General features: G+C 40.3%; 1 long non-coding RNA gene across 4 annotated transcripts; it reads left to right on the top strand.

Annotated features, from left to right (window-relative positions):
* The first annotated feature begins 5,035 nt into the window (after window positions 1–5,035).
* Window positions 5,036–10,604, top strand: LOC127324045 (uncharacterized). 4 transcript variants are annotated; one of them, XR_007866081.2, is made up of 5 exons: window positions 5,036–5,603; window positions 5,697–5,841; window positions 5,960–6,227; window positions 7,277–7,351; window positions 8,621–10,604. It is a non-coding gene; the product is annotated as an uncharacterized lncRNA (long non-coding RNA). The 4 variants fall into 4 exon arrangements; XR_007866083.2 differs by having other exon boundaries at window positions 5,694–5,841; window positions 5,960–6,077; XR_007866079.2 differs by having other exon boundaries at window positions 5,694–5,841.
* The last annotated feature ends 277 nt before the right edge of the window (window positions 10,605–10,881 follow it).

The following is a 10,881-nucleotide window of genomic DNA, read 5'->3' as shown; positions in this document are numbered from 1 at the left end:
GAACACATGCCTATGAATTGCTTTGTACTTGGACACCGTTTTATTATTATCTGCAAATGCCCTGCTTTGATTGTTACATGAGTTTCTCTCATCCATGCAACGCCCGTCATCCATCCCTGTGCCTACAGTATTTTAATCCTGCTGTTTACTATAATTACTACTGTTGTCTATGTTACTCTGCTGCTGTTATTCCACTACTGCTACTGCTATAAAACTGTTACTACTGATAAACTCTTGCGAGCAAGTCTGTTTCCAGGTGCAGCTGAATTGACAACTCCACTGTTAAGGCTTTCAAGTATTCTTTGTCTCCCCTTGTGTCTAATCAATAAATTGGGTTTTACTTCCCGCGAAGACTGTTGCGATCCCCTATACTTGTGGGTCATCACCTAACACCCATGGGATTCTGGTGTTGGTCATGCTTTGCCCTAGGGAGAGCTTTAGTCAACGGATCTGCTACATTCAGATCAGTGTGTACTTTGCAAATCTTTACTTCTCCATCTTTGATGTACTCGCGAATCGAGTGATAACGCAGCTTGATATGCTTCAGCCTCTTGTGTGACCTTGGTTCTTGTGCATTGGCGATGGCACCCATGTTGTCACAGTAGATGACTAGTGGGTCCAATGCACTAGGAACCACACCGAGCTCTACAATGAACCTCTTCATCCATACCGCTTCTGATGAAGCCTCTGAAGCCGCTATGTACTCTGATTCTGTTGAAGACTTCGCCACCGTGCACTGCTTCGAGCTTGCCCATCTTACTGCAGCACCATTCAATATAAACACGTACCCAGACTGTGACTTAGAGTCATCAGGATCAGTGTTCCAACTTGCATCGGTGTAACCGTTTACAACGAGCTCTTGGTCACCTCCATAACAAAGAAACATATCCTTAGTTCTTTTCAAGTACTTCAGGATATTCTTGACCGCTGTCCAGTGTTCCAACCCTGGATCACTTTGATATCTACTAGTCAGACTAACAGCATGTGCTATATCCGGTCTAGTACATAGCATGGCATACATGATAGAGCCTACTGCCGAGGCATAGGGGATCTGACTCATCCTTTCTCTTTCTTCTGCCGTAGCCGGACCTTGAGTCTTACTCAAGACCTTGCCTGGTAACATAGGTAAGAATCCTTTCTTACTTTCGTCCATTCTAAACTTCTTTAGAATCTTGTCCAGGTATGTACTCTGTGATAGCCCTATTAGGCGTCTTGATCTATTTCTATAAATATTGATGCCTAATATATACGCTGCTTCACCAAGGTCTTTCATTGAAAAACTATTATTCAAATAACCTTTTACACTGCTTAATAGTTCTATATCATTCCCAATTAATAATATGTCATCTACATATAATATCAGGAATGCTACAGAGCTCCCACTCACTTTCTTGTAAATACAGGCCTTTCCATGACACTGTATAAACCCGAAGTCTTTGATCACCTTATCAAATCGTCGGTTCCAACTTCTCGATTGTTGCTTTAGTCCATAAATTGAACGCTGAAGTTTGCATACTTTGTCAGCATTTTTAGGATCGACAAAACCTTTGGGTTGTACCATATACAACTCTTCCTCAATGTCTCCATTAAGGAACGCCGTTTTGACATCCATCTGCCAAATCTCATAATCGAAAAATGCAGCTATTGCTAACAAAATCCTCACAGATTTTAGCTTCGCTACAGGTGAGAAAGTCTCATCGTAGTCAACACCTTGAATTTGTCGAAAACCCTTTGCGACAAATCGAGCTTTATAGACAGTAATATTACCATCAGCATCTATTTTTCTCTTGAAGATCCATTTATTCTCGACAGCCTTGCGGCTATCAGGTAAGTCTACCAAAGTCCACACTTTGTTATCATACATGGATCCCATTTCGGATTTCATGGCTTCTTGCCATTTGTTGGAATCTGGATTCATCATTGCTTCTTCATACGTCGCAGGGTCTTCATCATTGTTGTCCGCAATCATGACATTTAGATAAGGATCATACCAATCAGGAGTGGCACGTTCCCTTGTCGACCTGCGAGGTTCAGTAGCTTCCTCGTTCGAAGTTTCATGATCATTATCATTAGCTTCCTTTGTTGCCGGTGTAGGCGGCACAGGAACAACTTCCGGTACTGCGCTACTCTGATCAACTAGTGAAGATTCATCAATCTCATCGAGTTCTACTTTTCTTCCAGTCACTTCTTTAGTGAGAAATTCTTTCTCAAGAAAGGTTCCGTTCTTAGCAACAAATATTTTGCCTTCGGATCTGTGATAGAAAGTGTACCCTATAGTTTCCTTAGGGTATCCTATGAAGACGCATTTCTCCGCTTTGGGTTCTAGCTTGTCCGGTTGTAACTTCTTTACATAGGCTTCGCAACCCCAAACTTTAAGGAACGACAGCTTAGGTTTCTTATTAAACCATAATTCATACGGTGTCGTTTCAACGGATTTTGATGGTGCTCTATTTAAAGTGAATGCAGCTGTCTCTAATGCATAACTCCAAAATGATAAAGGCAAATCAGTAAGAGACATCATAGAACGAACCATATATAAGAGAGTTCGATTACGACGTTCGGACACACCGTTTCGTTGAGGTGTTCCCGGCGGTGTCAATTGTGAAAGTATTCCGCATTTCTTTAAATGCATGCCAAACTCATAACTCAGATATTCACCTCCGCGATCAGATCGTAGAAATTCAATCTTCTTGTTACGTTGATTTTCTACTTCACTTTGGAATTCCTTAAACTTCTCGAAAGTTTAGGATTTATGTTTCATGAAATAGATATACCCATATCTACTCAGATCATCTGTGAAGGTTAGAACATAACGATAACCACCTCGCGATGCTACACTCATTGGTCCGCACACATCGGTATGTATGATTTCCAATAAGTCAGTAGCTCGCTCCATAATACCAGAGAATGGAGTCTTAGTCATTTTTCCCATTAGACATGCTTCGCATCTATCAAGTGACTCAAAGTCAAGTGATTCAAGTAATCCATCGGTATGGAGTTTCTTCATGCGTTTTACTCCAATATGACCAAGGCAGCGATTGCCACATATAAGTAGAATTATCATTCAATTTAATTCGCTTAGCATCAATGTTATGTATATGTGTATCACTACTATCGAGATCTAATAGAAATAAGCCATTCTTTTCAGGTGCTCGACCATAAAAGATATTATTCATAAAAATAGAACAACCATTATTCTCAGACTTGAATGAATAACCGTCTTGCATTAAACAAGATCCAGATATAATGTTCATGCTCAACGCGGGTACAAAATAACAATTATTTAGGCTTAAAACTAATCCCGAAGGTAGATGTAGAGGAAGTGTGCCGACAGCGATCACATCGACTTTGGATCCGTTTCCAACGTGCATCGTCACTTCATCCTTTAGTAGTCTTCATTTATTCTTTAGTTCCAGTTTTGAGTTACAAATATGAGCAACCGAACCAGTATCAAATACCCAGGTACTAGTACGAGAACCAGTAAGATAAACATCTATAACATGTATATCAGATATACCTTCTTTCTTCTTCTTGACAAGGCCGCTCTTCAGATCAGCCAGATACTTGGAGCAATTACGCTTCCAGTGTCCCTTCTCCTTGCAGTAATAGCACTCAGCATCAGGCTTAGGGCCGTTCTTAGGTTTCATAGGAGACGTGGCAGCTTTCTTGCCACCCTTCTTGAATTTTCCCTTAGACTTGCCCTGTTTCTTGAAACTGGTGGTCTTGTTGACCATCAACACTTGGTGCTCTTTCTTGATCTCAATCACAGCAGCTTTTAGCATGGCGAAGAGTTCAGGTAACTCTTTGTTCATGTTCTGCATATTGTAGTTCATCACAAAGTTCTTTTAACTAGGTGGCAGTGATTGAAGGACACGATTAATCCCCAGTCTGTTAGGAATCACTATTCCCAAGTCACTGAGTTTCTTCGCATGCCCGGTCATGGCGAGCATGTGCTCACTAACGGAGGTGCCTTCTTCCATCATGCAGCTGAAGAAGTGTTTCGATGCTTCATAGCATTCCACGGCCGCATGAGTTTCAAATATAGCTTTCAGCTCATTGACCAACTCATGAGGATCGTGGTGCTCAAAACATTTTTGAAGATCGGCTTCCAGACTGCACAGGATGGCACACTGAACTTGAGAGTACCGAGTTTTCCGAGTCGCGTAAACATTCTTTACTTCATCGGTTTCAGTTTCTGCAGGAGGGTCACCTAGCGGTGCATCAAGCACATATTGCAGGTTTCCACCAGCGAGGAAGATCCTCACATGACGGAACCAGTCGGTGAAGTTGCTACCGTTGCTCTTAAGCTTTTCTTTCTCTAGGAACTGGTTAAAATTGATTGGGGACGCCATATCTACAACATATATTTGCAATAGTTTAGACTAAGTTTATGACAAATTGAGTTCAAATTTTAATTCAACATAATTAAAAAACTAGGTGAACTCCCACTCAAAACAATATCCCTCGAATTGTCTTAGTGATCACACGAACCAAATCCACCACACCTAAGTCCGATCATCACGAGACAAGGTGTAATTTCAATGGCGAACACTCAAAGTGTTCATCATATCAATCATATGATTCATGCTCTACCTTTCAGTATCACGTGTTTCGAGACCATGTCTGTACATGCTAGGCTCGTCAAGGCCACCTTAGTATCCGCATGTGCAAAACTGGCTTGCACCCGTTGTATGCACTTGTTGATTCTATCACACCCGATCATCACGAGATGCTTCGAAACGACAAGTCTTGGCAACGGTGCTACTAAGGATGAACACTTTATTATCTTGATATTTTAGTGAGAGGGATCATCTTATAATGCTACTGTCGCGATCTAAGCAAAATAAGATGCATAAAAGGATTAACATCACATGCAGTTCATATGTGATATGATATGGCCCTTTTGTCTTTGCGTCTTTGATCTTCTACACTACTTAAAAAGGAGGAATAGGTTCCCTATTCTGCCACTACGTATTGCCGTTTCGTCGTCTCCGTCGCGCATCCCGCATCCCGCATCGCTTGTCATTTTTTTTTTTTTTGCATTTTCCCCTTCGCGTCATTATCCCCGTACACCACGCCTCTTGCCTCCGCTCCCCTCTCTCCCAACCAGAGCACGCGGACGAGGTGCCGCTGGGCTCGTGCGGAGGAAGGTCCGAGCGCGCGCCCGGCGATCGCAGAACGACGGCCTGGCGTTCGACGCCACGACGCAGTCTCATCCTTCAACACCACTTGATCTCGCGTTCCCGCACCACTTTCTTGTCCAGCTTCGTTGCGAAGATCGACCAGGAGGGGATTCAGCTGATGCGCCATTCAGCCCTCTAGGGCAACAATGACAACGCCTTGGCCCCTCTAGCACTCATGGGCCATGGCATCAACGAATCTGAAAAGGTATCATCGATCTGATGCAGTGACGATCTACGCATCTACACCTTCTGGCTAGACGAATTATTTGCCCTATCCGCCGCCGATGTGCTCTGCCAAACCGAGGATGCTCGAACTCCGCATCGACCGGGATCGATGACCAGGCCGCACCCGTGGTCATCGTCCTCGCCCTTGATTTGTCTCACGGAGGCTCCAGCGCCGGATCATCGACGTGACGGCCGGTACGCCCTTCTCCACCTCTGCTCTCTTCTTTACATGTTTATCTCAACCCTTTCTTCCACCCTGCGTCTCACCTCGTCTTTCTCCAGCAGCAGCAGTAGAGGACGGCCCAAGGACGGAGATGGCTGCGTTGTTCACCGGACCGGCGGCACGCGGCGTCAAGGAAAGATTGTTATCGTTCGATCATGTTTTGGTGGGTTACAAAGGATGCGTACATGGAAGGCGGCTTTCGCTGGTGTGGTATGATCCCAATCTCTGCCAACTTATGTTTTGTTATCACGTCTTTATCACCGTCTGTGCCAAATTTTAACTTATGTTTTTCTCCTGTCCTGTGCTGCACTATTTTCCCCCCATCCAGATACACTGATTTCTCAACTCATGGTGTACATGCTAGCGGGAAAGATTGTTATCGTTCGATCATGTTTTGTTGGGTTACAGAGTAACCCATTGATCAGAGTAACCCATTGATTTGAAAGGTATAATTTTTGTGCTTTCTCTATTGTGCCATCTAAGAATTTGCTCCTGCTGCTCAGCCAGTTCAATGAGTAGTTGGGTCTCCAATAGGCGGGCCTTTCTTTGGTCCATGTCATCAAGCAGTATTAAACAGTGAAAGTATCCAGCATTAGGTAATTTACTGCTCTCTGTTGGGTGCCAATCCAAAGTACTTCAACTTGTATCATATTCAGTTAGAATTGGTTCTCTTATTAGCTTCAGGTGGTATGGACTGAAACAGATAAGGGATTGTGATCCCTCTGCTAATCTCTGTAGAAAATAGGTTTGTCATGCTTTTTTTCCGGATTGAGTAGAGTGCACGATTAGGTGGTAGAATTGCAATTGCGCTGGATATTTGATTCAGTCCCAACTTTCTGTGACGTAATGTTTGCTTACAGTGATTGTGAACCGGAATATCATGTACTCCCTACTAATAGATTACTCAATCAATATCTCAGTAAAAAGGCATTGCGCTAATCTAATAGCTAAAAAACAATGGAATCCAACTTGCGCAAACACCAGGAATAGATGATGCCTCAGGCACCCAGAGATTCCCAATGGTTGTCCTACTGGTCTTCCGATTAACCTTCTTGTTTTGGGAACCTCTCGTTATCAGTGTTGCCTATATTTCCTTGCTATACACTACCATAACAGGAATAATAACGTGCTGCTCATAGCATTTGTCTATAGTGACACATAATTCTTTCAAAAAGTAATAAAAAATAATAGCTATCAAGAAGCGACTTTGCTAGCCAACTGAATTTTAGCCCAGCTAAATGAACGATGTTGGATCACTAAATAGATCATGTTTTTCAGAGTAAACACTTACAAAGGACGAGTCTCCAGGCGAAAATTAATTCAAACTTGATTCAGGTGCTTTCGCTCAAAGAATGGAGCTTCATAATTGGATAGAAGTTAGTTTTTGTTTGATTAATACCAACACTCAGATGACTATAATTTTTTTTTGGTTGCTCGAAGAATAGATAGAACTAGGACTAAGAAAAAACATTTTCTATACACCCGCAAAACATTAGATACACCTTACCTTTATTGAACATAGCCTTAACGTTGGAAAAAAATTCCAGCCCTGATTCTGAGACCTACACGAGACCTGTGCCAGTGCCTTTATGTCTTTATTTTCCAGTTAACAATTTTTTTTAAAAATGCCTTTTTATTGCTTCAGCATACAAATGGTGAAAATCCCTGGGTTGGCATTGATGGAAGGACTGATGATATTTCTGACATGAAAACGTGGAAGGTAGTTTGACTCTGCATGTCTAAGCACCACAATTTTTGTTGGTAGTTCTGGGATTCTTACAGTATCAAGGCATTGACGGTTATTTTTCCGAAAAGTGGGAGTGCTCCATTCTATTGGTTCACATAGCTTGAGCACATGCATATGACTTTACTTCTGGACTGGTTGTTACATCTTAAATACATAGGTTTGGTATACCTTCTCTTTTTATATATTTCTCTTCTGATATCCAGTGAGCATACAATTTGTTTTGTTGGTACTAGAGGAACAATATTTTTTTAGTGGACCTGATGATAGCTCACACCTAACACATATAGATGCAGGTCAGATTAGTTAGTAACCATACATAGAATGGGTATTAGTTTGAGCCTAGGTAGACAAATAGAATGTCGCAACCCTATGCATTTTCAGTTTACCAATATGTCTTAAATCTGTAGCTCATGTTTCTCTTCCAATTCTTTTTTCTTACAACTGGACATAGAGAATGACAAGTTCAGTCACACAACCGATCCTAAGCATGAAGCTGTTGTTAATGACTTCTATTCTACAGTATAAGTAGTGGTGACATATATAGAGCTGATTAAGAAGGTTACGGTGTGAGATGTGAGGAGTACAATATAAAATCTGTTTGCACCTTCTCATATATCAGTATAGTACAATTTTGAAGTAAATCTATTTATACTTTATGAATAATTAATCGTAACAATCGTTACCATGTGCATCAATGTAGGTTATCTCGGTATTTTTATATTGGTAATTGGAAAAGAAATCAGCTTTGTTGATTGGACACATGATGAAACAGAGTTGGTGGAAAATAATTGCTGTACTTTGCATCTGAATCCTTGTGTACCTAGAAAGAAAGATAACTATTTCTACACCTTATCAAAATATCAGCATAACTTAGAACAACCACTAACAAGAAATCCCAATTTTGTAAGGCCATCACATCGCTTGCATGGGGTGAGGATTTATTATCTATATATTTTTTCCATCTAATACGTGTTTATTGATTTATTGCTACAAATTGTAGTGGAAAAGTGTGTAACTTGTTTGCTTATCAAATGGAGACTCTAATTATATTGTGATGGGTATTACCTTCTGAAATAGTTGAAAGAATGCTTTCAGAAATGATATTGTTTCTTCTTGTCAGATATGTGATTTTTTTTTTTACAAAAAATTTAGAACAACTGTTGTAGCTGTCAGCATCCCTTATTATCAAGATCACTTCAAAAATAATTCTAGAAATTAATATCAATCACTATTTCAATGCAGCTTGAGATGATTTCTGATGCCATTGACAAAAACAATAGAGAAAGATGAGGCTGAAGAAGAAACATAAGAGCTCACCAACCAGGTAAAATGCTAACTCCATATCATAGAAATATTCTCTTTAGTAAATGTTTCACGACATAAGGGTGAATTTGGATATACCGCAAGATCTTGTGCTTGTTGATGAGGCTGGCAAAGCTAACTTTGGGTGAGTTTGGAACTCAAGCCAGGACAATCCTTGTCTTGCTAGGGAAAGGAGGCCATTTGGCTATGCTAGCCACTATTGCTGGCAACTGCAAAAGTTATCTTACCATCAGAGCCTCGGAGGAGATTATTAAGATTGATGTGCAAGCATTTAGAGAATATATGCAGATTCTTCAGATCAATGCAGGAGAATGTTGATTATGAGAGCATACTGTCAAACTTCTTAAATTGGGATTCTTCTTTAACAGTATATCCATACAAGGTACCTAAACGTAGGCAAGTTACTGTCTTGCAAGCAAGTAATAGTTGATATGGAGGAAGAAGCTGAGGTTCTAATTGGCACAGAAAAAAAATCTTAATAATCCATAAAAGAGGACAGTTTTTGTAGTTATCAACAATTTTTTGGCTATGCTATCCAGTTTTTGCAGTTTTTGTCGTCTGGTAGGAAAAAATAGCTTAATAGAACACGTTTTTGATATTTTCATAGTTAAACATATTGACGTGACCTTCAGTTTTACAGCATGCATCTTGCCAATTAGTTTCCTGAACTTCCCACTAAAGTCAATTTTATTATTCCTCTGCTTCTTTGTCTCATGGATATCGATGCAACTGCTATAGGTTAATAAATGCTAGAGACCACCACCCTTGAGTAGGTTTAGCTAAACATACAATATATGATGGTTATTTCTGCTACGGTGCTACCAGAGGTTTTGCCATGGTTCTAATTGTGTATGGCATATTTGCCTTCTCAGGTGTTTCTTTCTGGATTTGCTCACTGCTCTATGGATCTATTAATTCAATAAATAATGAATATGAACCTTTTGGCTAGATGAGTTGACATGAGTAGCTTGAATGCCTTGGCTGGTAGCGGGGGCTTTGCCTTTTGAATTGTTAGTCTCCTGCAAAACACTCGCACATTACAAACTGTTCAGACAGGTTTGGAGAAATGAAACAGACCCATGAGTGGAACACTCATCCTTTCCATGAATGGAATCGCACCTTAAAGGCCAAGCCATCTATAGAACTCTTAGAACAAGCCCCCTTACTTTTTTGAAATATTTGAGAGTAGCACCTGTAGCCAATCAGGACCTCTATACCCGGAAGCCATACATTAGTTATGCATACATGTGCCCAAGATATATTTGCAGCATGCGGTTATGTGTGGTGTGTGTGTCCATGCCCAGCTTATAGAATCTCACATTGCGTTTGAACTTCTACCCTGGAGATTTATCTCCTTTCATCCAACTGGTTTTGATCATAGCCAGCTGCTAAAAACTAACTCTTATTGACAAAGCCACTGAAATATTGGTTCTCACGTATCGACACCTTTCAGTTAAATACGAACTCATTTATTATTGGAACCTTTCAACTGAACATATCAAAGCAAGGACAGTATCTGATAAGAGATTTTTATTGTGTTTCTTACAACTTTATGTGACTATTTAATGGTTCCTATTATATTGGGCAACGATCATTTGATGTGTTTTAGGCATGTTTTCCAAAATAAGCAGACATGCCATTTAATTTTGCTACACGTAGCAAAAACACAGCCGTACCAGTACTTCTCGACTGGTTGCTACAAATCAAATGATTAGGCATATTATGCATTCCCTTTACATAAGGTCCTATTTCTGGTGAGCATGCACTTATCTACTTCTTTAGGAAATTCATTAATTTTTAATTCCCTTATAGCAAGGTTAATAATGCTCACCTTCTTTATAGTTAGTATGTATGCTCTATTTTCTCAGCTATATATTTGATCGTGGTTCTTTTTGTATTTGTCTGATAGGCTTAATATCAGAGGAACTGGCAATGATGATGTATAGTAATTTTGGTATGCAAGTATGATCAGGACCACCGTGTGTGGCTTGCGTGTTTTTGTAATTCTTAGTGATGACCCTGCAGTATTCTTGTTGAAGAAAATAACATTACTTCATATGTAATTATTGAATGTGTTGATGGCGCCCAAAAAAGTGTTATCTTTATACAGTTGTTTGGAAGTTTTTATTTTCCTTAAGACAGATTGCTTGTACAGGCTTCTTTGAAATGCTTATAAATTG

This window comes from Lolium perenne, chromosome 1, assembly GCF_019359855.2.
Source record: "Lolium perenne isolate Kyuss_39 chromosome 1, Kyuss_2.0, whole genome shotgun sequence".
NCBI lineage: Eukaryota > Viridiplantae > Streptophyta > Magnoliopsida > Poales > Poaceae > Lolium > Lolium perenne.
This window is presented reverse-complemented; position numbering and strand designations above follow the sequence as displayed.